The sequence below is a fragment of the Chlorocebus sabaeus genome, chromosome 11 (assembly GCF_047675955.1).
Source record: "Chlorocebus sabaeus isolate Y175 chromosome 11, mChlSab1.0.hap1, whole genome shotgun sequence".
Taxonomy (NCBI): domain Eukaryota; kingdom Metazoa; phylum Chordata; class Mammalia; order Primates; family Cercopithecidae; genus Chlorocebus; species Chlorocebus sabaeus.
The window spans coordinates 12,800,382-12,814,523 of NC_132914.1; the positions used below are offsets into that span (position 1 = coordinate 12,800,382).

Here is a 14,142-nt window from a genome sequence, read left to right on the forward strand (position 1 = left end):
TCTAGTTGAAAACAAAACTGCACACGTACAGGTTAACGTTTTCACAAAGCCTCGTAGAGAATAGGTAGCAGGGGCAAGGCACAGTAGCTCATGCCTGTAATCCCAGCACCTTGGGAGAGGCTGAGGCAGGAGGATTGCTTGAGCCCAGGAGTTCGAGACCAGCCTGGGCAATATAGCAAGACCTCATCTCTACAAAAAATTTTAAAAATGAGCTAGGTGTAGTGGCATGCACCTATAGTTCCAGCTACTTGGGAGGCTGTGGCAGGAGGATCCCTTGAGCCCAGGAAGTTCAGGCTGCAGTGAGCTAAGATTGTGCCACTGCACTCCAGCCTGGGTGACAGAGTGAGACCCTGTTTCTTTAAAAAAAAAAAAAAAAAAAGAGAGAGAGAGAATAGGTAGTAGGAGCTGTGCACTGAACAGAGATTCCAGAGGCCACACGGTGGGAAGAGACACTGTGTTCTCCGTGTCCATGGTGGAAAGAGCTTGATGAACAGCCTGGGCTTTCAACAGAGGCCCGGGAAAGGCCACACCTGTGGAGCTGGGCCACCGCAGCACTAGAGAGGGGCCGCACTGGACCCACCAAAACAAAACAAAATTCCAACACTCAATAATGGATCCAAGCAGATCCACCAATAAATTAACCACCTGCCAAAACAAATGCAATGATCCTTAAAGGAAGATAATAAAACCATAGTGTTTGACCTGTAATAAAAAATTATTCAATGTGGAACAAGGAGGAAACAAATAGAATAGAAAGTAGCCAATAGAAAGAATCCCAGAGGTGATACAGATGGGATTAGCAAACAAAAACTTTAACATGACTAAATATATTCAAGAATTTAAAGGAAAAAAATGGACATAAGGAATGAAAAACAGTTACTCATTGGAAAATAGACATTATGAAAAGAAACAAGATGAAAACCATGGGACTCAAAAATCTACACTAACTGGCTGGGCATGGTGGCTCACACCTGTAATCCCAACACTTTGGGAGGCCCAGCCAGGAAGATCATTGAGGCCAGGAGTTCAAGACCAGCCTGGCCAACATGGTAAAACTCTGTCTCTACTAAAAATAAAAAATAAAATAAAATAAAAAAAGAACTGAGCATGGTGGTGGAAGCCTGTAATCCCAGCTACTGGGGAGGCTGAGGCAGGAAAATCATTTGAACCCAGGAGATGGAGGTTTCAGTGAGCCAAGATTGCACCACTGCACTCCAGCCTGGGCAGCAGAGCAAGATTCTGCCTAAAAAATATGTATATATGGCCGGGCGCGGTGGCTCAAGCCTGTAATCCCAGCACTTTGGGAGGCCGAGACGGGCGGATCACGAGGTCAGAAGATCGAGACCATCCTGGCTAACACGGTGAAACCCCGTCTCTACTAAAACTACAAAAAAACTAGCCGGGCGAGGTGGCGGACGCCTGTAGTCCCAGCTACTCGGGAGGCTGAGGCAGGAGAATGGCATGAACCCGGGAGGCGGAGCTTGCAGTGAGCTGAGATCCGGCCACTGCACTCCAGCCTGGGCGACAGAGCGACTCCGTCTCAAAAAAAAAAAAGAAAAAAAAAATATGTATATATATGTGTCTAAAATAACTGAAATAAGTCACAAGATGGGCTTAACAGAAGATTAAACACTGCAAAAGAAAAGATTAGAAGACTTGAAGACAGAATAATAGAAATTATTCAAATTGATGCACATAGAGTGAAAAAGGACTAGAATAAAAGAATAGAGCTTGAGTTACATATTAGACATCATTAACCAGTTCAACAGATACATAACTGTAGTCTCAGTAGGAAAGCAAAGAGGAATTGGGGCAGAAGAAATATTTCAAAAAATAATGACCTCCTAATGTGACAAAAAAAATACCAATCCACTGATCCAAGAATCTCAATGTATCTTAATCAAGATAAACACAAAGAAAACCACATTTAAGCACATCATAGCCAAACTGTTGTAAAACAATGATGAAGAAAATATCTTAAAAGAATTCAGGGGACAAAAAAAAAAATCCCACCTAACTCCAGTGGTGCAATAATGAGAATTATTACTGACATCTCATCAGAAACGTTGCAATCCTGAAGTTAACAGAATGACATCTTTGAAGTTCTAAAAGAGAAAAAACTGCGAACTTAGAATTCTACATCCAGTGGAAATATCCTTCAAAAATGAAGACAAAATGAATAAATAAAAGCTGAGAAAACTTATCACCTGCACAATGAAAAATATTAAAGAAAGTTCCTCAAGCCAAAGGAAAATGATACCAGACAGAAACAGATCTATAATATGCAAAGGAAAGTGCCAGAAATGGTAAATCTATGTAGTCACTATAGAACACTTTATCTTTTAATTTCTTTAAACTACATTGTCTGCTTAAAGCAAAAATAAAGTCTTACTAATTCAAGTCAGACTGTGCTCAGCTAAGGAACTGAAATAAAACAGAGTTGTAGGCCAGAAGTCAATATAGGAAATAGAATACTCACACGCACTTCATTAATCCAAAAAGAGACAGGAGAGTCGGTGGGAAGGAACAAAGAATAGATGGGAAAATCTAGAACAAATAGCAAGATGGTAGAATTAGACCTGACCTAACTCAGTGCTACGGTGAAAGAAACAAAACCATGGCAATGGAGTTCTGGTACAGCTGCCCTCATCACACATGTGAGGCTCTGGCTGTGTGTTTCTGGATGAAGGGGAGGAAGGTGACAATGAAGGAAGAAGAAAAGCAAACTTGGGGGGACATAGAAATTCTAATAGAATAGGTTCTAGGTGCTCAAGCCACCTCTCACCCTGATTTTTTGGGGCACAGCTGTGTATTACTCTCACCCTTGGGGTGCACAGCCCAGGTTACAGGTACCATGTTCCTGGATTTACGGAGCAGACACATGAACTGGGTTTGGGCACCGGGCGCGGGGAAGCTGAGCTGGTTTCCAGTGCTGCTGTTTGAAATGTGAGGAAGGCCAGAGACATGCTTCCAAGTCACTGTGAATACCTGGTGGAAAGAGGACGCCCTTTCCACCAGGGCAGATGACGTCAAGCAGACCCACCAACAAACTAACCACCTGCCAAAACAAACGCAATGCTCTTTAAGGGAAGACAATAAAGCCCATAATGTTTAGCATGTAATAAAAAATTACTCGGCCTGGCGCAGTGGCTCACACCTGTAATCCCAGCACTTTGGGAGGCCGAGACAGGTGGATCACCTGAAGTCAGGAGTTCGGCCTGACCAACATGGTGAAACCCTGTATCTACTAAAAATACAAAAAATTACTCGGGTGTGGTGGCGTGCGCCTGTAATCCCAGCTACTTGGGAGGCTGAGGCAGGAGAATTGCTTGAACCCGGGAGGTGAAGGTGGCAGTGAGCTGAGATCGTGCCATTGCACTCCAGCCTGGGCGACAAGAGCGAGACTCCATCTCAAAAAAAAAAAAAAAATTACTCAACATGTGACAAGGAGGAAACAAAAGCAGTCAATAGAAAGCATCCCAGGGGTGATACAGATGGAATTCCACCAAGAAAACTAGAAAAAGGCTCTGTCCACAGAAGGGATCATGTAAACAGAATGGCAGAAGAGAACAAAAACAGAGGATCTAGAAAGGAGAAGTATAATCCAACCCTGACGTAGGGAGGGGGAACTGTAAAATTAGAATCTGACAAGATTTTAATAGGCAATAGACGACAATCAATTAACACAGAGCTGTCACGATACGTCTGGACAGACTCAGTTATTTGACCCATGAAGGCTCTGGAGATGAAGGCACCACAGCACCAGGTCTAAATGTGTCATCCCAAACATTTCTAGCTAGGCAGCAGAGAGAAATGACCAAGAATGATTCAGTTCAGTTCAATACTCGTTTGCTGAGGACCTTCTGCCACCAGGCTCTGTGTCAGGTGCTGGGGATATAAAAATTACTAAGACCAAGTCCATGCCCGTAAGGGGAAACCCAGTTCTACTGGAGGAAACAGGCATGGCAACACATCAGAAAGTAGTGTGTCCAAGCATCCACCTGTCACTTACCAGCTGAGAGAATTTGAATATGTGCCCTGCCAAAATCTCATGTTGGATTATCATCCCCCGTGTTGAAGGTGGGGTCTTGTAGGAGGTGACTGGTGCACGGGAGTGGATTTCTCATAAATGGTTTAGCCCCAACCCCTGGATGCTGTCCTCACAAAAGTGAGTTCATTCTAGTGAGATCTGGTCGTTTCAAAGTGTCTGGCACCTCTCCCTCCCGTGCTCCTGTCTTGCCATGTGATATGCCTGCTTCGACTTTGCACTCCATCAAGACTGGAAGCATCCTTAGGCCTCCCCAGAAGCAGATGTCGCTGTGCTTCCTGTATAGCCGGCAGAACCGTGAGCCAATAATACCTGTTTTCTTACAAATGATTCAGTCTCAGGAGTGCAAGAACGGTCTAGCACACCAGCTATGTGGCTTGCACAAATCCTTTAACCCCAGTTTCATCATCCATAAAATGAGGATAATAATAACCACCTAGCAAGACTGTTGTGAACATTCTAGAAATAATGTGAAAAGTGCCTAGCTCACCACCTGGCCTATAGTATTCAGCAGCTCTCAACTTGAGAACAAGACACACATTAGAATCTAGGTGGCAAGAGGAGGGTATTTCTAACTAGTCCCAGCCTACCTCCCACTCATCTCCTGATTCCCCCGGAAGGATGTGCCTACCTCTTCGAAACCCATTACCCTGGATGGAGAAACACTATGTCCCATGCATAATATAAAGTGCGGGAGTGTGTTTTGCATGTGAATGGTGCATAGGTAGAATAAAGTTTGGGAATCACTCTGTAAGCATTCATCTCAGTTCAACACTTATAAAGCACCTACTGTGTGCCAGGCTCATAAAAAACTAATTTGGATTATTTCCACATAATGATAGAGGTATGTATAAAATGCTAAGAGAATATAATACAGGAGAAGGCACTCAGCCTGGGGGTCAGGAAGGCCCACGAGCCTTGGCAGTTACCTGGCCTAACAGGTGAGAAGGTCATCTTAGGAGAATAGAAAGGTATAAGTTGGCCATAGCATGGTATGTGCAGGGAACTAGGATCCAAGCATTAAATAGGGTCAAGGAATTGAATACCTGGGAGAGGTAGACAAGGGCAAGTTCATGAAAGACATGCAAAGAAACCCACTTAATCCTGTGGGTGGTGAGAGCCGCAGAAGAGCATGACAGAAAGGAGACCCAGGTCCTTCTGTGCTCCAGGTCAGTATCTCTGAAAGCAGTTCCCAAGCTAAATTTCATGACGAAAGCACAGGCAGCCTCAGAGAGCTCAGCCTCCAGAGGAATTCATTCCTCAGAGGCAGTGTGCACCGCTCACTCAGCTTTGCTTCTCAAGCACCCACCCAAGTCTGACCCCACTGGAGGCACTAGGTTCATTGTACAGAACGGATATTAATAAACTTCCTTATCCAGAACTTGTGCAATAGCCAAGCATAGTGGCTTATGCCTGTAATTGCAATACTTTGGGAGGCCAAGGCAGGCAGATTGCTTGAGCCCAGGAGTTCAAGACCAGCCTGGGCAACACGGTGAAGGCCCATCTCTACAAAACTACAAAAATTAGCCAGGCATGGTGGTGCACACCTGTGGTCCCAGCTACTAAGGAGGCTGAGGTGGGAGGATCTCAAGTCTAGGAGGTCAAGGCTGCAGTGAGCCATGATTGCACCATTGCACTCCAGCCTGGGCAACAGAGTGAGACCCTGCCTCCAAAACAACAACACAAGAAACAGAACCTGTGCATTTTTAACATTATCTCCCACTATGGGATTCATTCAATTACAAAGTTTTATTAACCACCAAGTAGGGAGGGAAGATATGAACACAAATACAGTCAGGGCTTTACGACAGGGAGACAGCTGGGAAATGCACCCTTAGGCCGTTTTGTTGTGTGAACATCGCCAAGTGCACTCACAGAAGCCAAGATGGTACAGCCGACAGCCTACAACACAAATAGGCTACAGTGTAGAGCCCATTGCACCTAGGCTACAAACCTGTACAGCAAGTAACTGTACTGAATATCAGAGCCGCTTGGAACACGATGGTGAGTATTTGTGTATCTAAACAAATCTAAACATGAAAAAGGTACAGTATAAATACAGTATAAAAGATGAAAAATGATACAGCCGCGTAAGGCACTTACTAAAATGGCTGTTTCAGAACTCGAAGTTATTCTCGGTGAGTCAGTGAGTGAGTGGTGAGTGAATGTGAGGGACTAGGATATTACTGTCCACTAGTGTAGCCTTTATAAACACAGTACACTTAGGCGACACTAAGTTGATTTTTAAAATAAAGTAATTGAGCTATAACATGACAATGGCTACAGTGTCACTAGGTGAAAGGAATTTTTCAGCCCCGTTAGAATCTTACGGGACCACCTTCATACATACAGTCCGTTTTTGACTGAAACATCCTTACCCAGCAAGTGAATGTAATTGCAATGAAGTGAAAGACCAAGGTTATAGTTCTAGTGTATCCAGAGTGCTTCAGGAGATGAACTGTTAGGGAAAGCCAGAAAAGTCTCCACCACGGAAAAAATATTTGGCCTGGGTCTTGAAGGATAAATAGGAAGTCAGCACTCAGAGACAGGTGCCAGTGTTTTTCATCCTGAGGCAGGGCGGTATGAGAGACAGCTGGAAGGTTTGAGAATGCCTGGTGAGAACTTACACTCACTGGGGACTAGATATAAGAATGCAGTGGACCTAGCACTGTGATTTTTCGACCTGGGCTACACATCAGAAACACCTAGGGAGCTTTTAAAACTTCCAGGGCCCAAACCACATTCCGAACCAATTAAATCAGGACGTCTGGGGCTAGAAGCCAGTCATCAGTATTTTTTTTAAGCTCCCAAAGTGATTCCAATGTGCTGCCAAGTCTCAGAACCACTAGTCTAGAAAGGAGGGATAAGGATTTCCAGCAGCCTCAGAGGACCGGCCCTCCTGGTGACCCTGCGATCCTGGCACACACAACCCCCCACCCCGCCGCCTGGGAGAAAGACCGGCCACACCACAGCCATCAGCTGTTTCCTGCTGCTCCTTTCCTCACACCAGCATTTGGCTCTGAAATAGTGGTTCTCAAAGTGTGGTCCCCAGGCTGTAGCATCAGCCTCAGGGGGAAGTTGTTAAAAATGCAAATTTCCCAGCCGCACCCCGGACCCACTCACCCAAAAACTCTGGGAGCCCAGCAACTGAGGCACGCTAAGGTTGGTGAGCCGCTGCTCTGGAACACTGATCCCTCCCAAACTGCAGCAAAGCAAGTGCCTGGGTGTGGCTCTGGCTGTGTAGGTGCTGCTAGAATCTGCTGGAGTCACTGATTGTCAGAAGAGATGCCGTGGGAGCTGGTTTGGGTGCCTCCACGTTAGTCGTCACCACCAGGCAGTGGCCTTTGGCCTGGAATAGAAGGTACCAGAGGGCTGATAGCTCAGTTTTTTATGGTACCAAGAAAAGACTTTCAGATTGGAGGTATGGGATTTTGTTTATTTTTTTAATCCTCTTTTAATACAAAGTGCCCCCTTGAAAGCAAACTTTCAAGATATTTCACATCAGAACTGGCCGGGAAATCCAGCATGTGGACACACACGGATATGCCGTGTGCATTTTTCCGTCGGAGGGAGGGGGTAGGCTTGGGGGCTGGAGGGTGTTGCCTGGGGGCGGAGCGATAAGGAAGAAAGGGCACTGCTGGTTCACACCTCATCCATCCCCCCCTCCCAGGCCCCAACCAGGCTGGAATTAAAGGACCCTGGGAGGAAAATAAGGAAAGCAACAAAGGAAATGAGTTCCCCATATAGAAAGGGAAATTGCCGTTCCCCTTAAGGTCAGACTGGTCCAAAGTAAAGGGCTGGTGCGCCCTAGCGACCGCCTCTGCCGAAGCCCTGACGCTGGAGCTCTGTTGCCCTCGCAGAATAACCAGGACTTTGTTGCAGCCAGAACCGGCCACATCTTGATTCCACACTCCCTTGAGGAGCCAGCCAGCTCCACACTTACTCAAACAATCCGAAGAGCACCAAGTGGATTCTCTGCCACACGACTGAAGAGAGCAAGCTGTCTGGGGGGCTCTCCACCTCTTTTCAACTCAACTATTCTGAGCTGAAGTACTGGACCCGTTTTGTCTTTCTTGTTTTTTTCCTGCTTCAGTAATCTGGAAAAATCCAGCAGGTCTGAAAAACTGTTGGGCTTGACAGCGTGTGTGTATCGCCACCTGGTGGCCACAGCTTATCAAAACAGCTTCCTTCCGGGGCTCTGGTGGATGTACATCAAAGGCTCCGGCTTCCAGACAGGTACACATCCTGTTCTCATGCCCGGCTCACTTTCCCGTGGGAATGTCAGCCACTCTGATTTGCCTTGGCTGAAAACCTCCTGTCTTTGCATGGAAAAAAAACACAAATAATATGAACAAGCAACAGAGTTTTCTTTCTCTCTTAAGTAACCAAGCATTTAAAATCTTCTAAAGCACACATTTCCCTAATTGAGAAAGGAAGTAGAAGAAAAATTTCTGGCTGAACTTACAAATCATAATAAATGATCGGAAATACCTTCTCCATTACCAAGATTCCTGGGGTCCTAGTGTAAAGGAGACTTCAGTTGCCCTTGACGCTACAATATCCTGACTAAAAGCCTGTTTCCAAGGTGATATTTGATAGACATGAAGGACCCGGGTGGAAAATAAGGTGGTCTGGATGGCACGGCAAGCAGTGGAACATGCAGGCTACGAGGCATCAGCAGAAACCAGTTCTGGTCCTGGCACTGCTACCAACCTGATGTGGCACCTTGGGAAGTTACCTAAACTTTGTGGATCCCAACGCCCTAGATTCGTTAACTTCTATTTTTTCCCACAAATTCCATGTTTTTGAAAGATGTTGCCCACCAAAATGCATCTCTAAAATAGGAGCTTAATAAGCTTTCTGTCTTGAGGAATCAGACGTATAAATGTCAGGCAGGCCTTCTGATGATCATGATGCAACCAGAGTTACCACAATGAGTCCATATCACAGAGAAAGCAAAGACACTCGATCCTTTCTTAACCTGGTCTCCCACCCATGAATGACTTTTGTTAGGATTTCAGCATGTTGAAACCAACCCACAGACCCTACTTACAACTTTCCCAGGCCCTGGGAACTAGGGAATCCCAGTTTGGAAACCAATAAACTAGAAAATCTTGAGGGTAACTCTAGCTCTCATGAACTAAAACAGAGTAAAGATGGAAGACTGTGGTATGTACATGCAGGTAGAGTCTTGATTTGAGAAATGGCATTACCAGGAATTAACATTTCAGAAATGCCAGCTCCGTGTCAGGATTTTTTATTTTATTATGTATATTTGTTATAGACAACATGTTTTGGAATATGTATACCTTGTGGAATGGTTAAATAAAGCTAATTACATATACATGTGCTCACAAAGTTATCATTTTGGGGGTGACTTAAAATCAGCAATTTTCAAAAATATATGTTATTAACTATAGTTGCAATGTTGTACAATAGATCTCTTGAATATGTATTCCTCTTGTCTAACTGAAATTTTATGTTCTTTGACCATCTCCCCAACTGCCCCCCAACAAGCCTGAAAGCCCTGGTAACCCCTAGTCTACTCTCTACTTCTATGAGTTCAACTTGTTAAGATTCCACATGTAAGTGAGATCATGCAGTATTTGTCCTTCTGTGCCTGACTTATTTCACTTAGTATAATGTCCTTTGGGTTCATCTGGGTCACAAGCAACAGGATGTCCTCCATTTTAAAAGACTGAATAGTATTCCATGGTGTATTTTCTTTATCCAACCCCATTTTCTTTATTCATCCATCCGTTGATGAACACTTAGCTGGTTTCAAATCTTGGCTATTGTGAATAGTGCTGCAATGAACATGGCAGTACAGATAGCTCTTCAACATACCGATTTTATTTCCTTTGGATATATATACCCAGGAGTGGGATTGCTAGATCATATGGTAGTACTATTTTTAATTTTTTGAGGAACCTCCATACTGTTTTCCGCAATGGCTGTGTTAATTTACATTCCCACCAGCAGTGCACAAGGCTTCCCTGTTCTCCACAACCTTGCTAGCGTTTGTTCTCTTTCATATTTTTTTATAACAGCATTCCAACAGGCATGAGGTAATATCTCACTGTGGTTTTAATATGTATTTCGCTGATAGTTAGTGCAGAAGTTTTAAATACAGAATCACAGTTAGTCCTGACAATAAGCTCTAAAACACCCATGCAGATGAGGAAAGAACTGCAGGGAAGTTAAAGGTCTGCACCTTACAGCTGAGACCAGAACCAGGTCTGTATCATTTCAAAGCACATAATCTTTCAAAGGAACCTGACAAAATCACAGCAATTTTTAGGTACACAGAGAACAGGCAAAAAACAAACAGACAGAAAGAAATGATAGTAATTTCCAAGTGTGACCCAGTAATCCAAACTAAACATATTTTGTTGAATGAATATCCTGGATTCTACTAAGTTTCTCCAAGTCCCCATCTTCTTAAAACATAGCATTTGGGGTTTAGTAGTTATTGATAAACCTTTTGCATATATATGCACTGTTGATTCTTTTTACTACATATTATTTTATTGTAGTAAAGCCAATTTTCTGATATTTATCTGAAAGCAAACTGTGAAGTACTTCCATTCTACTTCCTGGTGATTTTTAGTGACCTGGTGCCATTTGAATGTATGTGTCCTCCAAACTTCATATGTCGAAACTTAAACATATTGATTTAATACAATCAATGTACAAATACATTGATTTGAATGTATGTGTCCTCCAAAATTCATATGTTGAAACTTAAACATATTGATTTAATACAATCAATGTACAAATACATTGATTTGAATGTATGCGTCCTCCAAAATTCATATGTTGAAACTTAAATGTATTGATTTAATACAATCAATGCACAAATACATTTATTTGAATGTTTGTGTCCTCCAAAATTCATATGTTGAAACTTAAACGTATTGATTTAATACAATCAATGTACAAATACATTGATTTGAATGTATGTGTCCTCCAAAATTCACATGTCGTAACTTAAACGTATTGATTTAATACAATCAATGTACAAATACATTGATTTGAATGTATGTGTCCTCCAAAATTCATATGTCGAAACTTAAACGTATTGATTTAATACAATCAATGTACAAATACATTGATTTGAATGTATGTGTACTCCAAAATTCATATGTTGAAACTTAAACCCCAAAGCAATGGTAGTAGAAGGTGGGGCATTTGGAAGGTGATTAGGTCATGAGGCCGCCACCCTCATGTGAATGGGTTTAGTGCCTTTATAAAAGGTCTGGAAGGAACTAGCTAGGCCCATTGCCCTTCCATCTCTTCTGCCACGTGAGGGTGCAGCGTTTATCCCTTCTGCTCTTCCACCTTTTCCACCATATGAGAACACCAGAGATAATACCATCTGTGGCCAGGCACGGTGGCTCACCCCTGTAATCCCAGCACTTTGGGAAGTCAAGGTGGACGGATCACGAGGTCAGGGGATCGAAACCATCCTGGCCAACATGGTGAAGCCCCATCTCTACTAAAAATGCAAAAATTAGCTGGGCCTGGTGGCACGCTCCTGTAGTCCCTGCTACTCAGGAGGCTGAGGCAGGAGGATCATTTGAACCCATGAGGCGGAGGTTGCAGTGAGCTCAGTTCTGTAATATTTTCTGCTCTTATTCCTTTAATAATTTTCTTCTACCCATCATCTGTTTTCTCTTTCTGAAACTTCTGGGTAAATATTAAACAACTCTGGTTTTTGAAACTTTCTTGTCTATATTATGATTCAACTAGGATCAAAAGAGTATCTAATTAAACAGTAGCTTAAACAAATTAGGGGTTTATTTTTTTTCTCACACAAGAAGTCAAGAAGTCATTGGATCAGTGTTATTTCAGAGGCTCGGGAATGTCAGGGCAAAAATATCTAGAACTCTCTTGGTCTCTTACCCATGTCTACAAGATAGCTGCTGCAACTCTATCCATCCCATCCACATTCAAGGCAGAATGAAGGAAGAAGCAGAAGGAAGCAGAAAGGGGTGTAGTTGTATCAGAAGAATAAAGCCTTTCCAGAAATTTTCTACAGACTTAAACTTATGACTCCTTGACCAGAAATGTATCAAAAGGCAAATCTAATTACAGGAAAGTCTAAAAAAGGAAGTTTTAGTATCCCACCATGAAAGTGCAGGGAGGCAAGAGAAAGGAGGGTTGTAAAGAAGGAATGAGACAATCCAGTGCCCTATTTTCTTTCTTTCTTTTTTTTTTTTTTCCTCTGAGACAGAGTCTTGCTCTGTACCCCAGGCTGGAGTGCAATGGTGCCATCTCAGCTTACTGCAACCTCCGCCTCCCAGGTTCAAGCAATTCTCCTGCCTCGGCCTCCCAAGTAGCTGGAATTATAGGCGCCCACCACCACGCCCAACTAATTTTTTTGTATTTTTAGTAGAGACAGGGTTTCACCATGTTGGTCAGGCTGGTCTTGAACTCCTGACCTCAGATGATCCACCCACCTCGGCCTCCCAAAGTGCTGGGATTACACGTATGAGCCACCGCACTGGGCCAGTGTCCTATTTTCGTCTTTTTTTTTTTTACTACTTCATGCAAGAATTCCTCAATTTTATCTTCTAAACTTTGTTGATTTTTGTTTTGTTTTGTTTCTGCTCTAATTATTTTAATTTCTAAGAGTGCTTCCTTCTGGTATTTTGTTTTTGTTGTTGTGTTGTTTTAACAGCTTCCCATCTTGTTTCATAGCTGTAATATCTTCTCATCTCTCTAAAGATATTTATAACTTCTCTTTAAGTCCATTTTGTTTTTTGCCTCTTCCTCACAATATTTTCTTTTTCTTCAAAATTGATAGCTCTCCCCACACATAGACATTTTGGCGTCTGTCTTCTATTTGGGTAGCGTCCCTCAAAAGTCTGATGATCTGGGCTGTTGATTTATACGTAAATATGAGACACCAAGAAGTTGTTTGGAGGAGCTGTGTGATTAAATTAATATTGTCCCCTGGCAGCATACAGAGTGATCAGGTGTTGAGCCAGCTCTTTCATGGGGCAGACCCCCACAACCAATGTCATTATGTGTGAGTATTTTCTCTGGACTTACTGAGTTTTTCCATTGATTTTCCACTCTGGTCCTCAATATAATGGAGTTGGAGACCAAGGTCCAAGCAGTAATTCCAGTGCCATCGTGGGAGCACGGAGGATGGTGAGAATCCTCTGAGTGGAAGACTCTGGTCAGTTTCTCCAGAGAAGGAACTTCATGTTCTACAGAGGTTAGAGAAAGGTCATACTCAGGTGGTGTGGATTAGAGGTCTAAAAGATCCTCTGAGAAACGGCCAAAAAATTTCTCTGTCTTCATCTCCATGATCTTGTCCTCCTTTGCCCCTTCCACTGTACTGATGTCTCCAATTTCAGAAGTTTTCAGGTATTCTGTTGAACAAATCTTTCATTTCTCATCAATCTTTCCTTCCTGAGATACTTGGGTTTCAGCCTCCTCTGCTAAGTGAGTTATCAATCCTCAAACCACTTTTCATCTTCTCTACTCTTCGCTCCCTCCAATTCTCTCTGTCCTTATGAGTTTATGCCTTTTTAGTCCTTCATTGTAATTTTGGACAGGGAGGAAAGAGTGGAAATGAAGCTCAGATATACGGATGTATTGAATCTGCCATGCTAAACTGAAAGTCAACACATATTTGTTTAATATTTCCAATTTCACAACACATTTCTTCCAAAAAAAAATGGAGCTTTTTATTATTAATGTGTCACTGACCTTCAGTCATAATCTATCTTAGCAAGGATATAGGCACATACCAGACTGAAAAGATTTGACAAACACTATTCTGAGAAACCCACATTTGGTCAACAATCAAAGGAAATAATTTGTTAAAAAGGAAGAAGATGAAACAAATCCAGATTGTGTTTGAGCTCTGTAAGTCAAAGATATAGTTTTAAAAAGTAAACTCAAGGAATCCAATATTACAAGATCTAGAGGGTCAGGATAAAGTGAGTTAGGCTCGCACATCAAAGAAATAGCTAGGCCACCACCAAAAATGTTTCCAGGTGAAATCAAGTTGCAAAATTGTATAAACAATCTTGAGATAATTAAGCAAAAGCAAATATATTTTCAGATGCTAAGGGCTG

General features: G+C 42.8%; 1 long non-coding RNA gene across 2 annotated transcripts in view; it reads right to left on the minus strand.

Moving 5' to 3' along the window:
• The window catches only part of LOC119621306 (uncharacterized), a 63,767-nt gene extending 54,429 nt beyond the window's left edge, over window positions 1-9,338 (minus strand). The window contains exons 1-2 of one of the 2 annotated variants that reach the window (XR_012094643.1): window positions 7,992-9,337; window positions 7,172-7,397 (exon numbers count right to left, since the gene is read on the minus strand). This is a non-coding gene — a long non-coding RNA (uncharacterized lncRNA). Of the gene's footprint in view, window positions 1-7,171; window positions 7,398-7,991 lie in introns of both variants that reach the window. The other variant, XR_012094644.1, reaches the window with a different exon arrangement.
• Between the last annotated feature and the right edge of the window lie 4,804 nt (window positions 9,339-14,142).